Source organism: Pseudophryne corroboree, chromosome 2 (genome assembly GCF_028390025.1).
Source record: "Pseudophryne corroboree isolate aPseCor3 chromosome 2, aPseCor3.hap2, whole genome shotgun sequence".
Lineage (NCBI taxonomy): Eukaryota > Metazoa > Chordata > Amphibia > Anura > Myobatrachidae > Pseudophryne > Pseudophryne corroboree.
The window spans coordinates 725,408,822-725,432,450 of NC_086445.1; the positions used below are offsets into that span (position 1 = coordinate 725,408,822).

Here is a 23,629-nt window from a genome sequence, read left to right on the forward strand (position 1 = left end):
ATACACAGAATTCAGAGTAAGGGGATATGGTCAGGATCCCAGTGGTCGGGATCCCAGCAGTCGAAATACCAGCGTTGGAATCCCAACACTACTCAGAATGCCGACACAGGTATCCTGACATTCATCAATCTTGCGGTGCCAGGATTCCGATCGCCAGAATCCCAAATGATGCATGCACGGGCAACCAGAGAGGTAAGCCATGGGTGGTTGGGAGGTTAGGTTTAATCAACTCAACTTAATACAAAATACAAGTTTAACGCGATGGGCATTTTGCCTCTTTTCAACCTCAATTACTATGTTACTATGGGGGTGATTCCAAGTTGATCGTAGCCCTTCAGGGCTAGGATCATGACCATAGACATGCGGAGGGGGTGGGGGGCACACAGCACAGGGCTATTTCACCCCGCACGTCAGGTGGGTTAAGGGTATTAGGGGTAGGGTATTAGGGCTGGTGTAGCAGTTTGGGTTAGAGTATTACCGTTAGTATAGGGGTTATGGATAGGGTATTAGGGTTGTGTTGGTTTTAATGGATTGAGTTTGTGGTTAGGGTATCAGGGTTATGGTTAGGGTGAAGTTTGGGGTTAGGGATGAGTTAGGGTCAGGATTAGGGTAGGGATGATATGCGTCCTGGATTTACAGATCTCTTTGTGTAGATTCAGGCCCAGGACCAGGGTATACAGTTTTCAACTGCTGTGCAAGGTGGAATTGCAGTCTCCTTTACACACTCATCTATACATATAGATCCTGTCCACTCCAAGAAATACAAGGTCCTGAACCAATAATCCTGAGGATGCAGCCTAGCGACTTATAAAGACTAGTGACAATGGGGCTGATTCAGACCTGATCGGTGCTGTGCGTTTTCGCACAACAGCGATCAGGTCTGAACTGCGCATGCACCGGCACCGCAGTGCGCAAGCGCATGGCAGACAGCTGACGGCTGTCATAGCCCTGCGATTGTCTCTGTCTGATTGACAAGCAGAGGCGGTCACTGGGCGGTAAGGGGTGGGCCGCCGGCGTTTAGCCACCGTTTAGGGGGCGCAGTCTGGGCAACGCAGGCTTCCGGACCATTGGGGAGGGTGGGCCGCGGTGGCTGCGTGATGTCACACACAGTCGCTGTGACCCGGGCAGCAAAAAGTAGCTGGGAGCTACTCCTGAAGTACAAAAGCATCGCCGCTGTGCGATGCTTTTGTACTTGGGCGACGGGACAGGGATTGACATGCGGGGCGGACTATTCCGGTGCTGGGCGTCCCCCCGCGTGTCAGGAAAGCTGATCATAGATGTGCTAAATTTAGCACATCTACGATCAGGTCTGAATCACCCCCAATGTTGTTAAGGGATGTTCATTGATAAGAGAAATGTTTGGAGACACATTACTTGGGTGCCAAGGTAATTTCACAAGCTACACACTGACTACCCAATCGCCCTGCAATTGATAGATGACAGTATAAGCATACAGGGAGACATCACGCAGTAGTTGAGCATTGCTACTCTGGGAACATTTTGTCCATATTTCTTTGTGGGGCCTATCCAAGGGCCCTTTGGGACCCACTGGGCCCTAGGCGGGTGCCTAGGTTGCCTTGTGGGAAATCCGGACATGCTAGGTTTGGTATTTTAATAATCAGGATGCCAATGTCTGTCTTTTTACAGCCGGCATCCAAACTGCTGGGATCCTGATACCAACGCAGAGTAAGGTTTTACAATTCACAGTTCATGACCTCACTCAGAGGTATTACCAAATCTTTAACAGCTTAACTTGCTTTCTCTATCGTCCTAGTGGATGCTGGGGTTCCTGAAAGGACCATGGGGAATAGCGGCTCCGCAGGAGACAGGGCACAAAAAGTAAAGCTTTAGGATCAGGTGGTGTGCACTGGCTCCTCCCCCTATGACCCTCCTCCAAGCCTCAGTTAGATTTTTGTGCCCGGCCGAGAAGGGTGCAATCTAGGTGGCTCTCCTAAAGAGCTGCTTAGAAAAGTTTAGCTTAGGTTTTTTATTTTACAGTGAGTCCTGCTGGCAACAGGATCACTGCAACGAGGGACTTAGGGGAGAAGAAGTGAACTCACCTGCGTGCAGGATGGATTGGCTTCTTGGCTACTGGACATTAGCTCCAGAGGGACGATCACAGGTACAGCCTGGATGGTCACCGGAGCCTCGCCGCCGGCCCCCTTGCAGATGCTGAAACGAGAAGAGGTCCAGAATCGGCGGCAGAAGACTCCTCAGTCTTCTTAAGGTAGCGCACAGCACTGCAGCTGTGCGCCATTTTCCTCTCAGCACACTTCACACGGCAGTCACTGAGGGTGCAGGGCGCTGGGAGGGGGGCGCCCTGGGAGGCAAATGAAAACCTTTTTTGGCTAAAAATACCTCACATATAGCCTCCGGGGGCTATATGGAGATATTTAACCCCTGCCAGAATCCGTTAAGAGCGGGAGACGAGGCCGCCGAAAAAGGGGCGGGGCCTATCTCCTCAGCACACAGCGCCATTTTCCCTCACAGAAAGGCTGGAGGGAAGGCTCCCAGGCTCTCCCCTGCACTGCACTACAGAAACAGGGTTAAAACAGAGAGGGGGGGCACTAATTTGGCGTTAGAAATATATAAAAAAGATGCTATAAGGGAAAACACTTATATAAGGTTGTCCCTATATAATTATAGCGTTTTTGGTGTGTGCTGGCAAACTCTCCCTCTGTCTCTCCAAAGGGCTAGTAGGTCCTGTCCTCTATCAGAGCATTCCCTGTGTGTGTGCTGTGTGTCGGTACATGTGTGTCGACATGTATGAGGACGATGTTGGTGAGGAGGCGGAGCAATTGCCTGTAATGGTGATGTCACTCTCTAGGGAGTCGACACCGGAATGGATGGCTTATTTAGGGAATTACGTGATAATGTCAACACGCGCCAAGGTCGGTTGACGACATGAGACGGCCGACAAACAATTAGTACCGGTCCAGACGTCTCAAAAACACCGTCAGGGGTTTTAAAACGCCCGTTTACTTTAGTCGGTCGACACAGACACAGACAGGGACACTGAATCCAGTGTCGACGGTGAATAAACAAACGTATTCCTTATTAGGGCCACACGTTAAGGGCAATGAAGGAGGTGTTACATATTTCTGATACTACAAGTACCACAAAAGAGGGTATTATGTGGGATGTGAAAAAACTACCATAGTTTTTCCTGAATCAGATAAATTAAATGAAGTGTGTGATGATGCGTGGGTTCCCCCCGATAGAAAATATGGGCGGTATACCCTTTCCCGCCAGAAGTTAGGGCGCGTTGGGAAACACCCCTTAGGGTGGATAAGGCGCTCACACGCTTATCAGATCAAGTGGCGGTACCGTCTATAGATAGGGCCGTCCTCAAGGAGCCAGCTGACAGGAGGCTGGAAAAATATCATAAAAAGTATATACACACATACTGGTGTTATACTGCGACCAGCGATCGCCTCAGCCTGGATGTGCAGAGCTGGGGTGGCTTGGTCGGATTCCCTGACTAAAAATATTGATACCCTTGACAGGGACAGTATTTTATTGACTATAGAGCATTTAAAGGATGTATTTCTATATATGCGAGATGCACAGAGGGATATTTGCACTCTGGCATCAAGAGTAAGTGCGATGTCCATATCTGCCAGAAGATGTTTATGGACACGACAGTGGTCAGGTGATGCAGATTCCAAACGGCACAAAGGTGTATTGCCGTATAAAGGAAGAGGAGTTATTTGGGGTCGGTCCATCGGACCTGGTGGCCACGGCAACTGCTGGAAAATCCACCGTTTTTACCCTAAGTCACATCTCTGCAGAAAAAGACACCGTCTTTTCAGCTTCAGTCCTTTCGTCCCTATAAGAGTCATATCTGCCCAGGGATAGAGGAAAGGGAAGAAGACTGCAGCAGGCAGCCCATTCCCAGGAACAGAAGCGTTCCACCGCTTCTGACAAGCTCTCAGCATGACGCTGAGACCGTACAGGACCCCTGGATCCTACAAGTAGTATCCCAGGGGTACAGTTTGAAATGTCGAGACGTTTCCCCTGCGCAGGCTCCTGAAGTCTGCTTTACCAAGGTCTCCTTCCGACAAGGAGGCAGTATGGGAAAAAATTCACGAGCTGTATTCCCAGCAGTTGATAATTAAATTACCCCTCCTACAACAAGAAAAGGGGGTATTATTCCACACTATATTGTGGTACTGAAGCCAGAAGGCTAGGTGAGACCTATTCTAAATCTAAAAATATTTGAACACTTACAAAGGTTCAAATCAAGATGGAGTCACTCAGAGCAGTGATAACGAACCGGGAAGAAGGGGACTATCTGGTGTCCCGAGACATCAGGGATGCTTACCTCCATGTCCCAAATTTGCCCTTATCACTAAGGGTACCTCAGGTTCGTGGTACAGAACTGTCACTATCAGTTTCAGACGCTGCCGTTTGGATTGTCTACGGCACCCCGGGTCTTTACCAAGGTAATGGCCGAAATGATGGTTCTTCTTCGAAGAAAAGGCGTCTTAATTATCCCTTACTTGGACGATCTCCTGATAAGGGCAAAGTCCAGGGAACAGTTGGAGGTCGGAGTAGCACTATCTCGGATACTGTTACAACAGCAGGGGTGGATTCTAAATATTCCAAAATCGCAGCTGATCCCGACAACAAGTCTCCTGTGCTTAGGGATGATTCTGGACACAGTCCAGAAAAAGGTGTTTCTCCCGGAAGAGAAAGCCAGGGAGTTATCCGAGCTAGTCAGGAACCTCCTAAAATCAGTGCATCATTGCACAAGGGCCATGGTAAAAAAATGGTGACTTCCTTCGAAGCAATTCCAGTCGGCAGATTTCATGCAAGAACTTTTCAGTGGGATCTGCTGGACAAATGGTCCGGATCGCATCTTCAGATGCATCAGCGGATAACCCTATATCCAAGGACAAGGGTGTCTCTCCTGTCGTGGTTACAGAGTGCTCATCTTCTAGAGGGCCGCAGATTCGGCATTCAGTTTTGGATGTTGGTGACCACGGAGGCCAGCCCGAGAGGCTGGGGAGCAGTCACACAAGGAAAAAATTTCCAGGGAGTGTGATCAAGTCTGGAGATTTTTCTCCACATAAATATAGCTAAGGGTAAATTTATAATGCTCTAAGCTTAGCAAGACCTCTGCTTCAAGGTCAGCCGGTATTGATCCAGTGGGATAAAACATCACGGCAGTCGCCCACGTAAATAGACAGGGCGGCACAAGAAGCAGGAGGGCAGTGGCAAAAACTGCAAGGACTTTTCGCTGGGCGGAAAATCATGTGATAGCACTGTAAGCAGTGTTTCATTCCGGGAATGGAAACTGGGAAACAGACTTCCTCAGTAGGCACGACCTCCACCCGGCAGAGTGGGAACTTCATGGGGGAGTTTTCCACATAATTGTAAACCGTTGGGAATTACCAAAGGTGGACATGATGGCGTCCCGTCTGAAAAAAAAAAAACGGGACAGGTATTGCGCCAGGTTAAGAGACCCTCAGGCAATAGCTGTGGACGTTCTGGTAACACCGTGGGTGTACCAGTCGGTGTATGTGTTCCATCCTCTGCTTTTCATACCTAAGGTACTGAGAATTATAAGACGTAGAGGAGTAAGAACTATACTCATGGCTCCGGATTGGCCAAGAAGGACTTGGTACCCGGAACTTCAAGAGATGCTCACAGAGGACTTATGGCCTCTGCCGCTAAGAAGGGACTTGTTTCAGCAAGTACCATGTCTGTTCCAAGACTTACCGCAGCTGCGTTTGACGGCATGGCGGTGGAACGCCGGATCCTAAGGGAAAAGGCATTCAGGAAGAGGTCATTCCTACCCTGGTCAAAGCCAGAAAGGAGGTGACCGCACAACATTATCACCACATGTGGCGAAAATATGTTGCGTGGTGTGAGGCCAGGAAGGCCCCACGAAGAAATTTCAACTCGGTCGATTCCTGCATTTCTTGCAAACAGGAGTGTCTATGGGCCTCAAATTGGGGTCCATTAAGGTTCAAATTTCGGCCCTGTCGATTTTTCTTCCAGAAAGAATTGGCTTCAGTTCCTGAAGTCCAGAAGTTTGTCAAGGGAGTATTGCATATACAACCCCCTTTTGTGCCTCCAGTGGCACTGTGGGATCTCAACGTAGTTCTGGGATTCCTCAAAACACATTGGTTTAAAACCAGTCAAATCTGTGGATTTGAAGCATCTCACATGAAAAGTGAACATGCTCTTGGACCTGGCCTGGACCAGGCGAGTGTCAAATTGGTGGTTTTTTTCTCAAAAAAGCCCATATCTGTTTGTCCATTCGGACAGGGCAGAGCTGCGGACTCGTCCCCAGTTCTCTCCCTAAGGAGGTGTCAGTGTTTCACCTGAACCAGCTTATTGTGGTGTCTTGCGCCTACTAGGGACTTGGAGGACTCCAAGTTGCTAGATGTGGTCAGGGCCCTGAAAATATAGGTTCCAGGACGGCTGGAGTCAGGAAAACTGACTTGCTGTTATCCTGTATGCACCCAACAAACTGGGTGCTCTTGCTTTTAAGCAGACTTTTGCTAGTTGGATGTGTAATACAATTCAGCTTGCACATTCTGTGGCAGGCCTGCCACAGCCAAAATCTGTAAATGCCCATTCCACAAGGAAGGTGGGCTCATCTTGGGCGGCTGCCCGAGGGGTCTCGGCTTTACAACTTTGCCGAGCGGCTATTTAGTCAGGGGCAAACACGTTTGTAAAATCCTACAAATTTGATACCCTGGCTAAGGAGGACCTGGAGTTCTCTCATTCGGTGCTGCAGAGTCATCCGCACTCTCCCGCCCGTTTGGGAGCTTTGGTATAATCCCCATGGTCCTTTCAGGAACCCCAGCATCCACTAGGACGATAGAGAAAATAAGAATTTACTTACCGATAATTCTATTTCTCGGAGTCCGTAGTGGATGCTGGGCGCCCATCCCAAGTTCGGATTATCTGCATTACTTGTACATAGTTACAAAAATCGGGTTATTATTGTTGTGAGCCATCTTTTCAGAGGCTCCGCTGTTATCATACTGTTAACTGGGTTCAGATCACAGGTTGTACAGTGTGATTGGTGTGGCTGGTATGAGTCTTACCCGGGATTCATAAATCCTTCCTTATTGTGTACGCTCGTCCGGGCACAGTACCTAACTGAGGCTTGGAGGAGGGTCATAGGGGGAGGAGCCAGTGCACACCACCTGATCCTAAAGCTTTACTTTTTGTGCCCTGTCTCCTGCGGAGCTGCTATTCCCCATGGTCCTTTCAGGAACCCCAGCATCCACTACGGACTCCGAGAAATAGAATTATCGGTAAGTAAATTCTTATTATTATATTTTTTAAAAACTACACAGAGATTGTCTTTTTTTGTATTATTGAATTAGGTTAAGTTAAGTACATCTATTTAAAACTTATTCAGCACTATTTTATTTAAAAAATCTTTTTTTACTTGAAACACATTTCTTTTAAATATCAATTTTAGAAACTTCAACTAGAGATATAATGGACAATCAATGACCGAGCCATCCATGCATTTTTCCAAACACTCCCTGAAAACGGTCAGTTGCCACCCAGCAGGAACGCCCTCTTCCTGTCAATCTCCTTGCGATCGGCTGTGCATTTGGAATCGTCGTTAGAACCAGTGCAAAACCACCAAGGACGACACGCGTGCGCATTGCGGTGCATATGCATGCACAGCTTAGCCATTTTTTTCACTGATCGCTACACAGTGAACGCCAGCTAGCAATCAACTCGGAATGACCCCCAAGGATGCTGAGGGGTGGGAGGGCCCTCTCAGATTGGCAGCTGACTGGAAGATTTTCTTCCGGTAGCTGTCCAGTGGGCATTTCTAACTTGTCGCTAATTTATGAAAAGTTTGCAAAAATGCAGATTTTTGGTGGATAACCTACTCTGTCTTATACTGTACATCAAGGTTTACAGATGCTTGTTCTCTCCTATCTGCAAAAAATATGTTAGTGCACAGAAGCATTCTTAAAATATTCCTTAACCTTGAACCAGGTTTGTGGAAGTTTTAAAGGATGAAATCAATAGCAGAAAATTCAGAAGGAGGTAAGTCATGGTAAAACTGGATAGACTTCATAGACACAATAGGATGTGGTTGAGCCAGAAGAGGAGTGATAGTGGTTGTTGTGGGCAAACTCAGCCCAATACAAAAGATACACCCAATTGTCTTGCGCAGCTGAAATATTCACATAGGGTAAAGTAAGGGGCCATCTGGTTGTGCACCGGACCACCCATTAGCCTGACCACTGATCCGCCAGAAAAAAAATATTTTTTAATATTGCCTGATTCAGCTGATTAATGTCCGCCTGGTCAGGAATGGATTTACTGACCGGGAGAACCATGGCTGCTTACTTTCTCCCACGGCTCCGCCTCCTCAGTGTACAAATGTGACATTATTACGTCATGCCGCTGAATGCACCCACTCTCTTCACTGTGTGGCTGTGTGTGCCATAGATTAGGAGCAATACAAACAATCCTCCTAGGATGCCCCTCTCTCATTTAGGACATTTCTTGCTTGTACAGGACCCGAACATTGCAATTAATTCTGATTTTATTGCTTGTGTCAAAGGCCCTCATTCCGAGTTGATCACTCGCTAGCTACTCTTAGCAGCCGTGCAAATGCACAGTCGCAGCCCACGGGAGAGTGTATTTTTGCTTTGCAAGCGTGCGAACGCCTTTGCAGCTGAGTGGGTACAAACACATTTTGTGCAAAACAAGACCAGCCCTGTAGTTACTTACTCTGTGCAATGATTGCAGCGACGAAGGTCCCGGAATTGACATTGGATACCTGCCCTGCAAATGCCAAACACTCCCAGAAAACAGTCAGTTGACACCCATAAACTCCCACTTCCAGTCAATCTCCTTGAGATCGGCTGTGCGAATGGAATTGTCGCTAGAAGCAGTGCAAAACAACGATGCTTTGTATACATATGCCGCGTATGTGCATTGCTCCCCATATGCATGCGTAACTTTGCTGTTTTTTAAATGATCGCTACGCAGCGAACATCGGCAGCTAGCGATCAACTCAGAATGACCCCCATAGTCACATCTGACTTTGTGGTGGAGTAGGCAGCAGGCCAGCATAGAGATAGCTAGCTACACACTGTAAGTTTGTATGCTGATTGGAAGGGGAATTGTATAAGTATTTTTTTTTTTAAATTAAAGAAATTAATCAAAATACAGTAATTATGTTTATAGTCTCCATAATTATTGTATTTTGATAAATTACTTTAAAAAAAGTTATTTTTTACATTTACTTAAAAATATGTTAATGACTGGTCTTTTAAAACACACACATATATACAGTGTGAAAGGTGCAGCAGCAGCCTGCAGCAATAGTGAACATCGGCAGGGTTGCAGAGCAGGTAGATTGCCTCTCTAGCCTGGCACCAGTGGTGGTATTAGGTGTGGGCTAGCAGGGCGGCCGACTGGGGGACTGCGGCTGCAGTCACCCCGCAGGAACCCACCCGCACAATAACACTGGCGTCCAGGGCTGGGGATGCTGGGGATGGAGACGTTGCCCCCACTGCCCCTAGTCAGGCGCACCAGCTCTATGCCTCCCTGCGGGCAGTATGTGTTGTTGTCCCATGTGGGGCACCCGCATCATGCTGACGGTTTGGGGAGGTGCACACAGCGGCATAAGGAGCAGGAAAAAGCTGCCGGCAGGGGACCTGCCTATACCGCGCATCCACATGCCACCACAGCTGCTCATACAGACCCGACAGTATGCAGCCTGGTGACACTTCATACATTCTTACTATTTTCCACAATTTTCCTATTTCCCATCTGCAGAATACCTGTGTCAAAATTCCTCTTCCTAAGATACCGGGAAGTAAAAGAATTAGTGATGAGCAAGTCAATCAGTCAGTGAATGAGGGTTTTCACATTTTTGTAGTTTATTAAAGGTAGGAAAAAAGTAAACTACGTAATTAGAAATTTAATAAATCTCCCCTAAGGGGATGAACAGGGGGTTGACATAATGACATCATTACCGATGCGTGGTTTGCGTTGCGCGAATGATAATGCCCAAATGGACAATTGAATCAAAAATTGGATTGCCTCTCCAGTGGGTAGAATTTCATAAACTACAAAAATGGTCCTATCACTTTTTACAGTATCTGCTATGGGTGCTCCTCGGTTAATGCCAAGAACCATGGATTAATATTTACTTACATTAAGACGTCCCAATTTGCAACTCTATAAATTTACCAAATTTTTAACACTTATTATATTTACAACCGTGAAAATCAGAAACTCCCGTGTGAAGAGGTAGAACAGATAGTTATTCAAAATATGGTACTGTACCTTGCAACAGGGGAGAATACTTCACCAGTTTATTCTGGATCTTTGAATAAATCCCTTTGCAATGTGGCGAGCCTTGTAACAAATTTCTACAGGAAATCCATTTATTTTTAATTGTTTTCCAATGGGTTGGTCTGTTCACAAGAGTCCAACTCCCATTTTCATTAAAAAATGTTATTTACTTATTTATAGCAGACTTCCAGTTGGACTACTCATTACTCAGTTTTGCTTATTCTAAACTTTGCGAACTCCGAGAATGCAACATTGACAAATTGCTCAGTATACATCCTTGGTGGTTTCCCTTTGCTATTTGTTGTAGAAATCCTTGACCGCTGCCAGCCTTCAAGATTTAAAGACTCTTGGTTAGAAGTACACTATGTTGACCAAAGTGGTTGGACACTGACAGCAAATAGATCAACAAGATTTTTTTGACGTCAGTACTTTGTAGGTCCACCACGTGCAGTGATTACTACAGACACCCTTTTTAACAAACTGTCCACAAGTTCCTGGATAACAGCAGGCGGTATGTTTTGCCATTATGCCTTAAGTACAGTGACCAATTGTGACAATGAAGAATGTTAAGTCAGCCTAGAATGCAACTGTCGCTACAATTTATCCCAGAGGTTCTCAATGGGGTTAAGATCTGGACTCTGAGAATAATGCAGACTCTAAATTAACCCTAATACCCTAATCCTAAATGTTTCCCTCTTAGTACTATAATGGTGGATGGCTCTCTCCATGTTACTCCATACATACAACACACAATTCTGATCTGAAAGAGTGCTAGGGATTAGAAGGTTGCTGCGAGATGGTATTTGTAGTGAGTGGTGTGGTGGGAACACAAAGAGCTGGTGGTGTGGTGTGTTAGGGTAAAGTGTGTTTCTGTGTCCTACTTAGTGCCTATGACATATAACGATGGTGATGAATTATCACCATAGACTATGGTGGGCTAATCTCTCCCTGGCGGTGTAGCACAGGACTTTGCATTTTCACACTGCAAGCGCTGGGTGTCTGCTTAATATGACAGTGGCTCCTAGTGGACCGATCTATACCCCCCCATGAAACTAAATTGGACCCCAGCATCCTCTATGGACTACGAGAAAAGGATTTACCGGTAGGTATATAAAATCCTATTTTTATATTACTCCATTGGCGGTCATTTTGACCGAAGACTCCTAAGCCAGATAAGTAGTGCCATTTCATTATTAAGTTATTTGGGTGGTATTATATTTTTTGGACACTAGCAGGCATTCCATCTCTTCACTGGTTTATGTTTAAATTGTTATGTGAGCTCCAACACATACCTTATTGATATACTGTAGGAGCTGCCACTCACTTATGCACTGAGGAGTGTCAACCATAACTACGTAAGTTATTTTTCACAAATATACTACACACCATTTTGTGTCACATGTGCCTCCTTTGCACCTCCACATCCATCTTTACTTATGTTTCATTAATTATTTTTGATAATGAATAGCCACCTCCCAGTCACCACCCAGAAATGCCCAATACATATCTTAGACCATGTATCTCAATTGCTGTTGTGGCTATGCTGTGTGCAAACACCATGGGATGCATGTGCTGTCCTACTTCTAAACTATTAAAAATGCATGATCATTTATGCAAATATCAGCAAGTGTGAGCAATTCTGCAAAACTGATGCAATTCAGGAATATTTCCAGTGAGTTCAAGTCACTGTTTCTAAAATTATGCAAAAATAAGCAGAAAATTGTTGAATCAAGCTCAATAAACACATCACCATCCCGATTTTTACAATGCCAAAAAAATTGACATTCTTTTTAACTGGTGTGCTACAGGTTCCAGGTAGCCCTGTCATGCCTAATTTCAAGAGCTGTCAGGGCATTTATTACTCCTTAATTCATTAGGACGGTCTTTTTTGGTCCATGTAAACATCCACGAACGAGGCAAAACATAAACATATGGAATGGTGTTAACGACAGGTCACTTCCCAACACTGCCATTGAAAAGATGATAAAGTTATAGAATCATGTGATACCCCCAGGGGTGCTGAGAGGGGGGAGGCGGGTACTAATTACTTGGGCCCAGAGCTGTTGGAGGAGCCCAGACCAGCTGCTTGGGAAGACTAATGTGCCCTTTGAAATATGTAGCCACAGAAAGCACAAAGTAATATACAGTGGTGGATCCTACCTCAGCGGAGGAGGGGGCTGTTGGGTCCCTTCTCCCTCATCCCTGCCGCCGGATCCCTGCTCCCTTGTCCACAACGCCATCTGTACAATGTTCACAGATACTGGAACTGGCACATGCGCAGTAGCAGTGACAGTACTGTGCATGTGTAATCCCCCAGCTTCTGTGGACTGCATCATCTGCCTGAAAGGCAGAGAGGTTTCACAAGTGAGCTGCAGCCATGAGGAGCAATGCATATGCCATGGAGGACTGCCAGACCCTGGTGCCTGGTGTTGCATGCCAGAGATGATGAGAGAAGCATAGAATGATGAGGGGTATACAGGGAGAAGTTAGACAATGAGGCCGTCTGTGAAGAGCACTGAGAAGTGGAATACTCCATCTGCTGGGGCTGCTGCTGCTGAAGTGCCCGTGTGAGAGATGGACCACAAGAGGAAGCTGCCAAATCCTGTCAGGATGAAGAGGGCAGCTGTTCAGCTGGGGTTACATTGCTGCTTGAGGATAAGTTTTAGCTGATGCTTTGCCTGTAAGAGAAGATGAGAGGCATTCCGAAAGGAGCTGTTCAAGGTTCTGAATACTGTAAAACCATGAATGTCTAAGGTACCAAAGGCAAATGACAGTGGACCTCATTCCGAGTTGTTCACTCGCAAGCTGCTTTTAGCAGCATTGCACACGCTAAGCCGCCGCCTACTGGGAGTGAATCTTAGCTTAGCAAAATTGCGAACGAAAGATACGCAATATTGCGAAAAGATTTATCTGTGCAGTTTCTGAGTAGCTCGAGACTTACTCTTCCAGTGCGATCAGTTCAGTGCTTGTCGTTCCTGGTTTGACGTCACAAACACACCCAGCGTTCGCCCAGACACTCCCCCGTTTCTCCAGCCACTCCTGCGTTTTTCCCAGAAACGGTAGCGTTTTTTCACACACTCCCATAAAACGGCCAGTTTCCGCCCAGAAACACCCACTTCCTGTCAATCACACTCCGATCACCAGAACGAAGAAAAAACCTCGTAATGCCGTGAGTAAAATACCAAACTTCTTAGCAAATTTACTTGGCGCAGTCGCAGTGCGAACATTGCGCATGCGCAATTAGCGGAAAATCGCTGCGATGCGAAGAAAATTACCGAGCGAACAACTCGGAAAGAGGGCCAGTATCTCACAAGTTATTCTACCATCACAACTAGTGCACATACACTAATTAGCTGCTGGCTTTGCAGCTCACATCAGAGAACCAGCTGTAAATGTGAAAAGTGAGACAGTTTATCATTGATAGCCAGAAATAGCAGAGACATTCATTTCCACATTTATTATTGAGAGCATCTGTGAACGAATCCACCCAGTCAATTGCTAAATTATAGGAGGAGTTTAACTACTAAGCAGCATCTGACTACAAAATAGAAAGTAGAGACTTCTCTGCAAGGGAGATCGAGGATAATTCAGACCTGGGGGTATATTTACTAAAGTCCCGATTTTGGTCGTTTTCAATCGATGTGTTGTTTGTTTCTAAGTGGCAATTCGGACATTTACAAAAGCTCGAATTCTGCAGTGTTTGTAGCATTCGTATTTATTTGCATTGTCGCACACAAATACGAATGAATAGACCATCGGTCAAATGCGCCTGTAAATGAATAGAACTCGGTGATTTACCAATGTTTCGTATTTGTAGGTTTGGCCGTAAAAAGCTTAAACTCGCCCGCAAAACATTTCGAATCGTACGAAATTGCACTTTTTAAATAGAACTGCTTTTTCCTGGCATGTTTCACACTTCACTACTCTACAATGTGTATTTTTTGGCTCAGCATATGTCTTGCTGCTTTGGGATGTATTTTGTGTGTATTTGTGAATACCTGTAATGTTTTTAAATACATTCACCTTGTCCAGATTTGTGTAATTTTTGAATTCACCTAAAAAATGTAAAACATGAACGTTGCATAGCATTTATGTTTCAGTCACTGACAAATGCAAATGAGGCCTAATGACGAAACATCTAAGGTACTGTAGGAAAAAGCACCTTACATAATTTTTCAATAAACAAGTCAAGTTTATAAAAACAAACATGTAACCTCTGCTGCATACGAACTGATTGTCGCATAATTACCACCATACATACTGTAATAGTAAACTGATAATATTATGTTCACCTTGCAAATACACAAAATCACCTTTTTTTAATGATTGCATTACTTGTGCTTTTGTCTCCAAAATTTATAACTGATAATGTGCAAAATTAAAACTAAATTCAAAAACCAAAACAATATAAACAAACCAAAACTATTTCTCCTTGCGACCCTTTTCAGTGGATGTCCCCTTTCCACTGGAGTGTGGCCGAGTACGGGCAGAACGTCTGGGTGGTGACGTGACAGGAGTCACTAAGAGGGTTGTTGGTGTAGAGCTTGAGCTTGTGTGGGCCCCTTGATGTGTCAAATGCTGTGTTAAATTTGTAAGAGTCAAGTTTAAGTCTCTTGTGGCCGACGTTTGACTCTCCATCATTCGGACCATGTTGTCTTGGGTTGTTTGTGTGGCCGAAAAAAGCTGCAAGTAGCCTAGATGGAGCCTATGATTATCATCCATCAGTCGTTGTTATATGTTGATCAGTCTATTGTTGTCTGCCCTCATGAGTTCCAGTGTGTTGGCCACTCTTGTTAGCTCCATCGCTTGCCTGCTGCTGGTTCTGCATAGGCATGGTATGTGATGGGCTACACTTGCAATGGCCTGTGTTTGTTGACGTAAGTAGTCCAAAGTATTGGTCTGCTGGCTGGCCCAGCTGGCCCAAAAAACTCGTTCTTGAGCCTGTGGTGTTTGGGGGGTTGTGCTTGTGTCTGGGTCAGGTGTGTGTGGAGTCGGAGGTGTAGCAAACTTAGCGGGACTTTGCTCATGCAGTGGTATTGGTGCTAACTGTAAGACGAACGTATCCTCAGTGGTTGATTCCTGGCATTGGGCAGGCTGACTTGGCATCACAATGTCCTCTGCTGTAGAAATAAATTATGTTTGTGTAAGTATATATTTGTGTTCAGATTTGTCGATAAACTGATGTCTACTTTGGGTCACATATAGCCCACAATGTTAAGCTAAGTTTGTGAAATGTTAATGGGTGTGGTTTTTAAACCAAAAATTGATCCAAACACATTTTCTCATTTTTATTTACAATTACAATGTAACACTACACTTTATTTTGAATAATATAGATGGAGACATCTTTATCCTTGCCTTTCCAAGGTGTTTTTTTGCCAGGACAGGCAGACTTTATACTCTAATGTAATTACTTACTCCACGGATGGTTTGATGTGTGACTACTATTAGTATGCCATAAACAATACATGATTGGCTTATGATAAATCACCATGGTGTGTCTATGCGCCGCAGAAATTACCTGATAAAGATGGCTATATCTGTATATGTGTTTTACCACTGGTTTTGTTTTTGGAAATAGTACTCATAACCAACTTTCATGTGTAGAAAAATGTAAGGTTGATGGGGTTTTTTTTTTATATAATGTTAAAGGTACCTTTATGGTTACATTTCTGTTTAAAATGTGCTTGTGATTTGTGCCACAATATGAAGGCTGCATTTTTAACCTGTAAAGGGAGTTTGATAAACAAAATTGTGATGTGTGATTGTGGCGAATGCGGGGACATGGGTGGCGGACTCTCGAGCGGTTGCTGTGGTGGTAAGTATGTGACTATGGAGATGCGTTGTCTTGGTGATGTCTGTGGAGCTGGTCTGGAGGCCCCAGTCATACTTAACCTCCGTGTCGGTTAGACCTGTGTGGATGGTCCTGTGTGTATGGTGTTAAAAAATAATTTACTGCCCACATTGTTTACTAAGGCATACCAAAAAAACAGTATTTACCTGCACAGCAGCATCCTGTTTTGCAGAATGTGAAGGGCCTGGGCCGGAGGTCCCTATAGGCTTTTTAAAAACCCTAAAAAAACAAGAGGAAACTATTTTATGGTCCAAAGCTATTTGTGGCTTCATATACAATTGAGTAGTTAGTATTTTTTAGAAACATTTTTTGTTTGGTATAAAGCACCAAAAAAGCAAAACTAAAGTAAACCTTACACCTTTTCACACAATATAAGGACACATTAAAAATACACTCTTCCAAAAAAATTATAAAAAAACAACATTACACTTACATCATACACAATGCGAAATGCAACATAAAATACATTACAAACCAAAATAAATAACTTACCAGCCTTCTTTGGCCGATCAAAGTCTATCACATAAGTCCCCCTTACTACCTCTGTAGCAATGAGGTTCTGCAGGGGCAACTCATACTCCAAATACGTCGCCACAAAAGGGGCACCACCACCAGTTTGCTGTGCAGTCTTGGCCTCCCTTGCCATTTTTTATTTGACACGACGCTTTATGTCATAAAACCTTTTCCTGCAGGTCTCCTCGGTTCGCCTCACTATGCCCTCACAATCAGTAGCGGAACTTGCCACGGGCAAGCAGGACTTTTGCCCAGGGCGCCACCTTCCGAAGGGCACCGGCGCCATCCGGAGGGCGCAGCACCATGGCAAGATCCGCTGCTGCTGTGCCCCCCGCTGCCCGCTGCCGCTGCCCCCCGCCGTGAAGGGAACTAGACGCGTAGCGTCTAGTTTTCCTTCGTGGAGAGGACCCTTACTGTGCGGTGCCCGATGACGTCATCACGCACCGCACATCATTTCAGCGGCGCTACTACTGTCCAGGGGGCGTAACTGACCACACCCCCTGTATGAAGCCACGCCCCCTATTGCCCGCCGGGGCACTGAAAACCCTTGAGCCGGCCCTGCTCACAATTGACTGCAGCAACCACCTTCTGCCACATTTGTGTCTCTTTCCTGGAGGGCACCTTAGCTGCCTCTTGGCCAAAAAGCTGGCAATGATTTCGCATTATCGCCTGAACCAGGGCCACATTCTCGGCATAAGTAAATTTAACATTGCGGCCTGACTTGGTTGTGGTACGTGGCTGCGGAGCCACATCACTCTCACTAGAGGACTCAGGTGCCTCCTCTGCAACCTCCTCCTCCTCACCCCCCTCACTAACCTCCTCCACCTCACTAAACTTCTGCACCTCCCCAACCTTTCTAACCTCAAAATCTGACATGATACACACAAACACTGAACAAATAAAATAAAAAACACACAAAAACAAACCTCCTCTACCTCTACACCGCAAACAACACACACACACACACAAACACACACACAATTACAGTGCCAAGAGACTCTGGAAAAAAAAACAAGGACAGAAAAGATGACACACTTATAAGTAACAAGACAACAAACAAGACAAGACAACTTTCACAGCTCAGCACTCAACAATCGCAAAACCCTAAAACTCCTCACTTACCAAACTCCTCACAACGCTACCTCTCTCCTCTCCACTGACTAAACCCACGAGGTTCGGTCATTTGGGGGCATATTTATATGGTTGCTCATTGGCACTCCCACGTTTTCCTCTTAACCAATCACGCCTCACATTACAAAACGAATGAAAAATGCAAAATGCGGCCGCATTGGTGACAAATCACGGCCGCACACAAATATTACGAATGATGCGGGGAATATACCATCTTCGGCCGAAAACAAACACATTCGGCCGTGAAAACCACCAAAAAAAATACGAATGGCCTCGACATCGAAAAATACGCATAGGACGAATACGAAAGGTTAGTAAATGACCGAATAAAAATTCAAACAGTTGCAAATTCTAACGGCCGATCTGATTCCCATGCCAAATCGAGAAAAATCGGCACAAACACGAATATTAGTAAATAAACCCCCTGGTCATAAATGTGTGAAAAATGCACATCTACGATCATTTTCTCTGACATGCGGGGTGACACCTGGCACAGGGCAAGTCCGGCGCTAAGGCTTTTGCATCGTTCGAGTAGGCAGATGGCTATCCGCCATGTTTTGGGTCGCAGCAGCTGCATGTGATGTCACACCCCAGCAAAGGTCCGGACACGCCTGCATTGTCCAGAGCACGCCACTTAAATGGAGCGTAGACCCGCAAAAAACATGGCGTTGATGCCCCATTCCCGCCCCCCTCCAGGTCTAAAACTGTGTTCTGCAGAGAACGCAGTTTAGGACCTTGTACATGCGCGTACCGGCATACGTGTATGCACATATGAGCAAAAATCGCTTCATAGTAATTTACGCTCATCAGTGATGGGGTCTGAATTAGGCCCATAGTGAAGTACTGTAGTAGTCAGAAATAATTCAGTGACCTCTCACTGAATTGGAGTTGTAACCAGTATATTCTTAAAGTGCTGAAGTAAAAGACAGTCCTGACATAATAACTACCAACAAGGCAAAGGATCACTGAGGCAGGCTTCATACAGATTGTTTAAAATAGACCAGGGTCTAAAATAATCAGCGCAATTAAAATGCACCACCAAGCAGATATTAATAGTTCATTATTGCATCTAAGAGTGTATTAAAGTGTATTTAGCAAGGATATTTAGTAAGGTCTGGGTTAGGTGTAGGTTAATGCAATAACTAGTAGTTTTTAAGTGACTACTACTGTTACATGTCAAAAAATGAATATGATGAGCTAATTGCATAATGTTGTGTGGTATTGTTGTTTTTCTTATTAATGGAAAATTTGTTCATATCTAACAGTTAAGGAAACAAGTATGTTTGCACTAAATGCATTGACCTAATTTAAAGTACTTCAGAGATACATTTTATTTAGTGTTTATTTACGGTGTCCAGGGAAGTGGAAACCCTTGCCTCTCTGGTGGAGTATGACCAGAGTTGCACCAGATATAGAAAACCTGAAGGTTGGATTATTGTGAAGGTACAGTAACTCCAATTTATACACTTATATTTATACATTTATTCACACCACACACTTAGTTTGTTTCATTGACCAGGGATACTACAACTGCAATGGCATGATTATATGCCTGATATAATTTAACTGTAGATCTGGACAGTGGCAGACCTACATTTTTGGGGCCCTGAAGCTTAGACTGTTATGGGGGCCTCTTCACAACAAGCAACAATAGGGCAACATCCAACAAGGTCTAAAGGGCCTTGCTGCGCTTGCAAGGACAGCACACGCCGCTCAGCTCAAGCAAGTGCCCAAGACTCTGTACAGTAACTGTAAGGTAAACATTGGTCACAGTCAGTGGTGCAGTCCCAGCCAAAGATGAAGGAGGGGCCTCCCATCCTTCTCCTCCCCTCAGCTCCTCCCACCAAAGTAATGCTGCCTGACCTACCTTCCTAAGCTCCTCCTCTATTGATGACAATGGTCCAGGTCCGGCCAGAAGGGAAGGAGGAGCCACTCTCTCCTCTTTTCTCCCCTCTCCTTTCAGCTCCTCCCCTTTCCTGCCCCAGCTTCCTTTTCCTCTGCTGGGATCAGATTCAAAGGCAGATTGGCCATAGGGTTTACAGGGAAGGAAGAGTCCCGGTGGGCCGACGCACCCGCGGGGCCTGTTTTGTTTGAGGACATGCGGTCCTTTTTATAGACAAAATGAATAAGATGCAAAATAATTTGCATATATGAAAATTACTTTGCCACTTAGCCTGTGATTGCAGATGATCTAGTGTATGCTCTGTCTGCCTGCTTGGCTGACATATAAGATTGAGTGAATAGTGATTGGGATACAGTTGGTGTAATAATCAAGAAAATATACTGTACCTTTCTAAAGAATGATATAGTTTCCTAAATTCTGAAGGTGTATCATATAATGTGCTCATAATATTTAATTTTATTTCTTTTTAACTTCCCCCCTTGATGCTGGACATGCCCACTATCTGGAAAGTCTTGGGGGGAGGGTGCTGCTGCCATGGCCCATGGCTAGAACTTACACCTCTGGTGCTGCCCATGTGGGGCCACTAGTATAAATTTTTCCAGGGCCGCTTTTTGTTCCCAATCCACCCTTGATCAGATGTCACAATTTTGAGACCGTCATTGGCACCAAATATCCAAGGGAGGTAAGGGGGAGCAGAGCCACTGGCAGCCATTTACCTGTGCAGCAGCAGCTTCTGATTATCCAAGCATGCTACTGACACCAGGCCAGGTTACAAGAAGGAAAAAAACAACAGCATGCACAGAATCATGGAAGTGTCCCTGAATAACTTCCTTCAGCCCCTGTGTAGGCATAATATGTAAGGGGTACTACTACTGTGGGCATAATATGTAAGGGGCACTACTACTATGACATAATGTGTATAAGGAGTACTACTTTGTGGTGTTATGTGTCTGAGGATTACTACTGGGTGCTGTAATGTGTATAAGGAGTACTACTGTATGGTGTAACATGAATAAAGTTGCAGTACTATGTGGTTTAATTTGATATAGGGGTACTATTGTGTGACCAAGCCCCTTCCCAATGAGGCCATACCCCATTTTTTGGGTGCAATCTTATGCAACTTGGATTCTAGTGCAGGGCACCAGAATGTCTAGATATGGATCTGATGCATATACATTATCTATCTATCTATCTATCTATCTATCTATCTATCTATCTTTTTGTGTGTGGGGGGGGCAGCAATAAATATTGTTGCAGTTCGGCCAACCACACGCTAGTCCCACCACAGACACTAGCTTTTTGCCTACCTATCCATTCTTTTCAGACAAAATGCTTTAAATTATAGAAAAACCTTCTACTTCATATAAGGTCTTCAAGAAATTGTATTTTCTACAATAATATTGTTGGGTCACCTCCACTTCATATCTACACAGGTCAATTCCAATTCAAGTTGCCTGCATGTTACTTAAAATCAATTCATCACGACAATGCTTTTGTGATATAATATCTATTGTACAAGCTAGGAGAACAACATTATTTTATGCAACATGCTTCTGTTTGATGTAGGTCTGACACAGTACATTAACTATCAAATTGAAATGTAACAATTCACACTTTATACAATAAACACCTCCTGTCTTTTCAGTAAAGAAAACATGAGAAGATTCAAGGGAACTCTAAAGTTCCACTGCATTAAATAAGCAATTTACTTTACTTTATTTAATGATGCCTGCTTTACATTATATATTGAGAAAGAGGGAAGCAACGATTTATGTAGCGACCATAAAATCCCATTTAGAGAGTCACTGTAGAACCAATAGATAATGTATTTTAAGCAGCACACACAGCTAATACTTTAAATTCACAATAATCTGCAATAAAGAAGTAGTTAAAATGGAATTCCCACTCAGGTGTATTTAATTAGTACTTGTAGTTCTGCAAATATAAAAAATATATATAATAAAATAAGGATCATTTTATTTATATGACTATACATTCTGTTATATTTCTTGCACCCTTCAGTGTTTTTGATTAAGTATTTTTATAACTTTGTCCCCTGTGCAGAAACCAATAAATGGGCCGCATGCACTACCGCTTCCTGTATGTTAATATAGTAGCAACAGAGGTAGTGGTTTCTCGAAACAACATACCATCCTGAGCCACCCACATAATGAGGGCATTCGAGAACAACAGTGGGCCCAGGTGATAAGGAGGCATGGCCAAATCCTGAAGGTGTGGCCACACCCACTCAAAACAAATAAGTCTACTATGCATCTTGGAGGGGGGGATTCTTCCCCCCGCATATCTGTCCCAAGGCCCTGCTGGGTCTTTAGACAAGCCTGGGCTAGATAATTAGTACTTATTACCCATCACATAATAATGCTATAATATCCAGCACTAGCAAATTAGAAACTGGGCCCTGGCAAATATTCTGTTGAACAAATGGAAATAATCACTGCGCTTGGTGTTATGATGACTGACACACATGTAAATAACTGCGTGCTCTCTCTTAGAGGCCTATTTATCACTTTTATCACATGCCATCTTTGGATGTGGATGGCATGTGATAAAATCGACCTAATCAGCACTGCGATAATTGATTTATAATGCACGAATGTATCAATTACTGCATGCAGGTACAGAGCTTTCAAGCAAGCTCTGTCCCTGCGATGACAATCCGCAGCAGTATTGGGGTATTTTTTGGGAAAAATACCCTGATGTCCTGCTGCGCATGCACCGACATCGCTGCTACCGGACACACATAGCTGATTACACTAGCCGGGTCCCGCACAGCTTCTCTGCCAGGGGGCTCCTGGGAAAATGGCTGCTTATCGCAGTGCTGCCATGTGATTTTAACAGCCTGAGCTGTCGTAATTATCACAGGGCACACTGCAGTGTTTTTGACAATTTTTTTTTTTTTTTGTAGTAAATTCAGCCATATCGCATTTCCCATTGGAAGTATGGGGAATGCGACGTGGGGTACTAAAAAAATGACAAAGGGTATGGAGCAGTTTTTCACAAACCTGCTCCAAAGGCCCTTTAATACATTTCAGTGATACTAAAATAATGTGAAAAGAGTGTGAAAACATCCATTTTCATATTTTTTTTAGTAAAAATAATGTTAATAAATAGGCCTCTTAATCTGCTGAGGAAAACTTATGCTCTTTCAGTTTAATTATAATATATTAAGATTAGATAGATAGATAGATAGATAGATAGATAGATAGATAGATAGATAGATAGATAGATAGATAGATAGATAGATAGATTTATCACAGGCACATAAAATAGATATAGTATGCAAAGATATTATATAGAAAAATATAATTGAAAGCAGCTTTAAATCCTTCCACAATATCCAATTGTCGGTGTTGTGTTTGGCACAGAAAGTTTGTAGCCACTTGAGTAACTTTGTATCCGACACTCTTAATTATGTAACAAGTTCTTATGTCAAAAGCAAGTCCAATAGCACAGTCAGTAAGAGCCGAATAGGTAAAAAAAAAGTGTTTAATCAGGTAGTTAATCAGCTGAAGTGGGCATTAATTATTTTAAGTGTAGCAGTCACCATGAGTTCCGGCATCCTGGCTAATCTATTGGTCCCGTATGCTCACATATATGTCCTATGCCTTGTTAGTAAAACCAATATATATTTACCCTTCCTTTAGGGTAGTGTAGCTACATTGCTTTGATGTACCCTGGCTGTGCTGGCTTAATATGCTCCCCTTATTGCCAAAGGTGCTTGGTCCGAGACTGCAAGTAATCCGTGGGTGGAATTGCTCGCAGTCTCAGACCACGTATGGTGCTCTATGGGACAAAATGAGTTTAATTCTGAACTCACACCCCCACCGGCTCCGATCCACTGCCTCATACTGAAAGCTTGAACCGCTGCTACCACAACGCTACCACCCAATGTGAACACGGGTCTG

At 44.4% G+C, this 23,629-nt stretch overlaps 1 long non-coding RNA gene across 1 annotated transcript in view; it reads right to left on the reverse strand.

Annotated features, from left to right (window-relative positions):
• Positions 1-14,568: 14,568 nt before the first annotated feature.
• Positions 14,569-23,629, reverse strand: part of LOC135051140 (uncharacterized) — an 88,923-nt gene continuing 79,862 nt past the window's right edge. Inside the window, exons 3-4 of the long non-coding RNA XR_010242063.1 lie at positions 16,303-16,375; positions 14,569-15,422 (exon numbers count right to left, since the gene is read on the reverse strand). This is a non-coding gene — a long non-coding RNA (uncharacterized LOC135051140). The remainder of the gene's footprint in view (positions 15,423-16,302; positions 16,376-23,629) is intronic.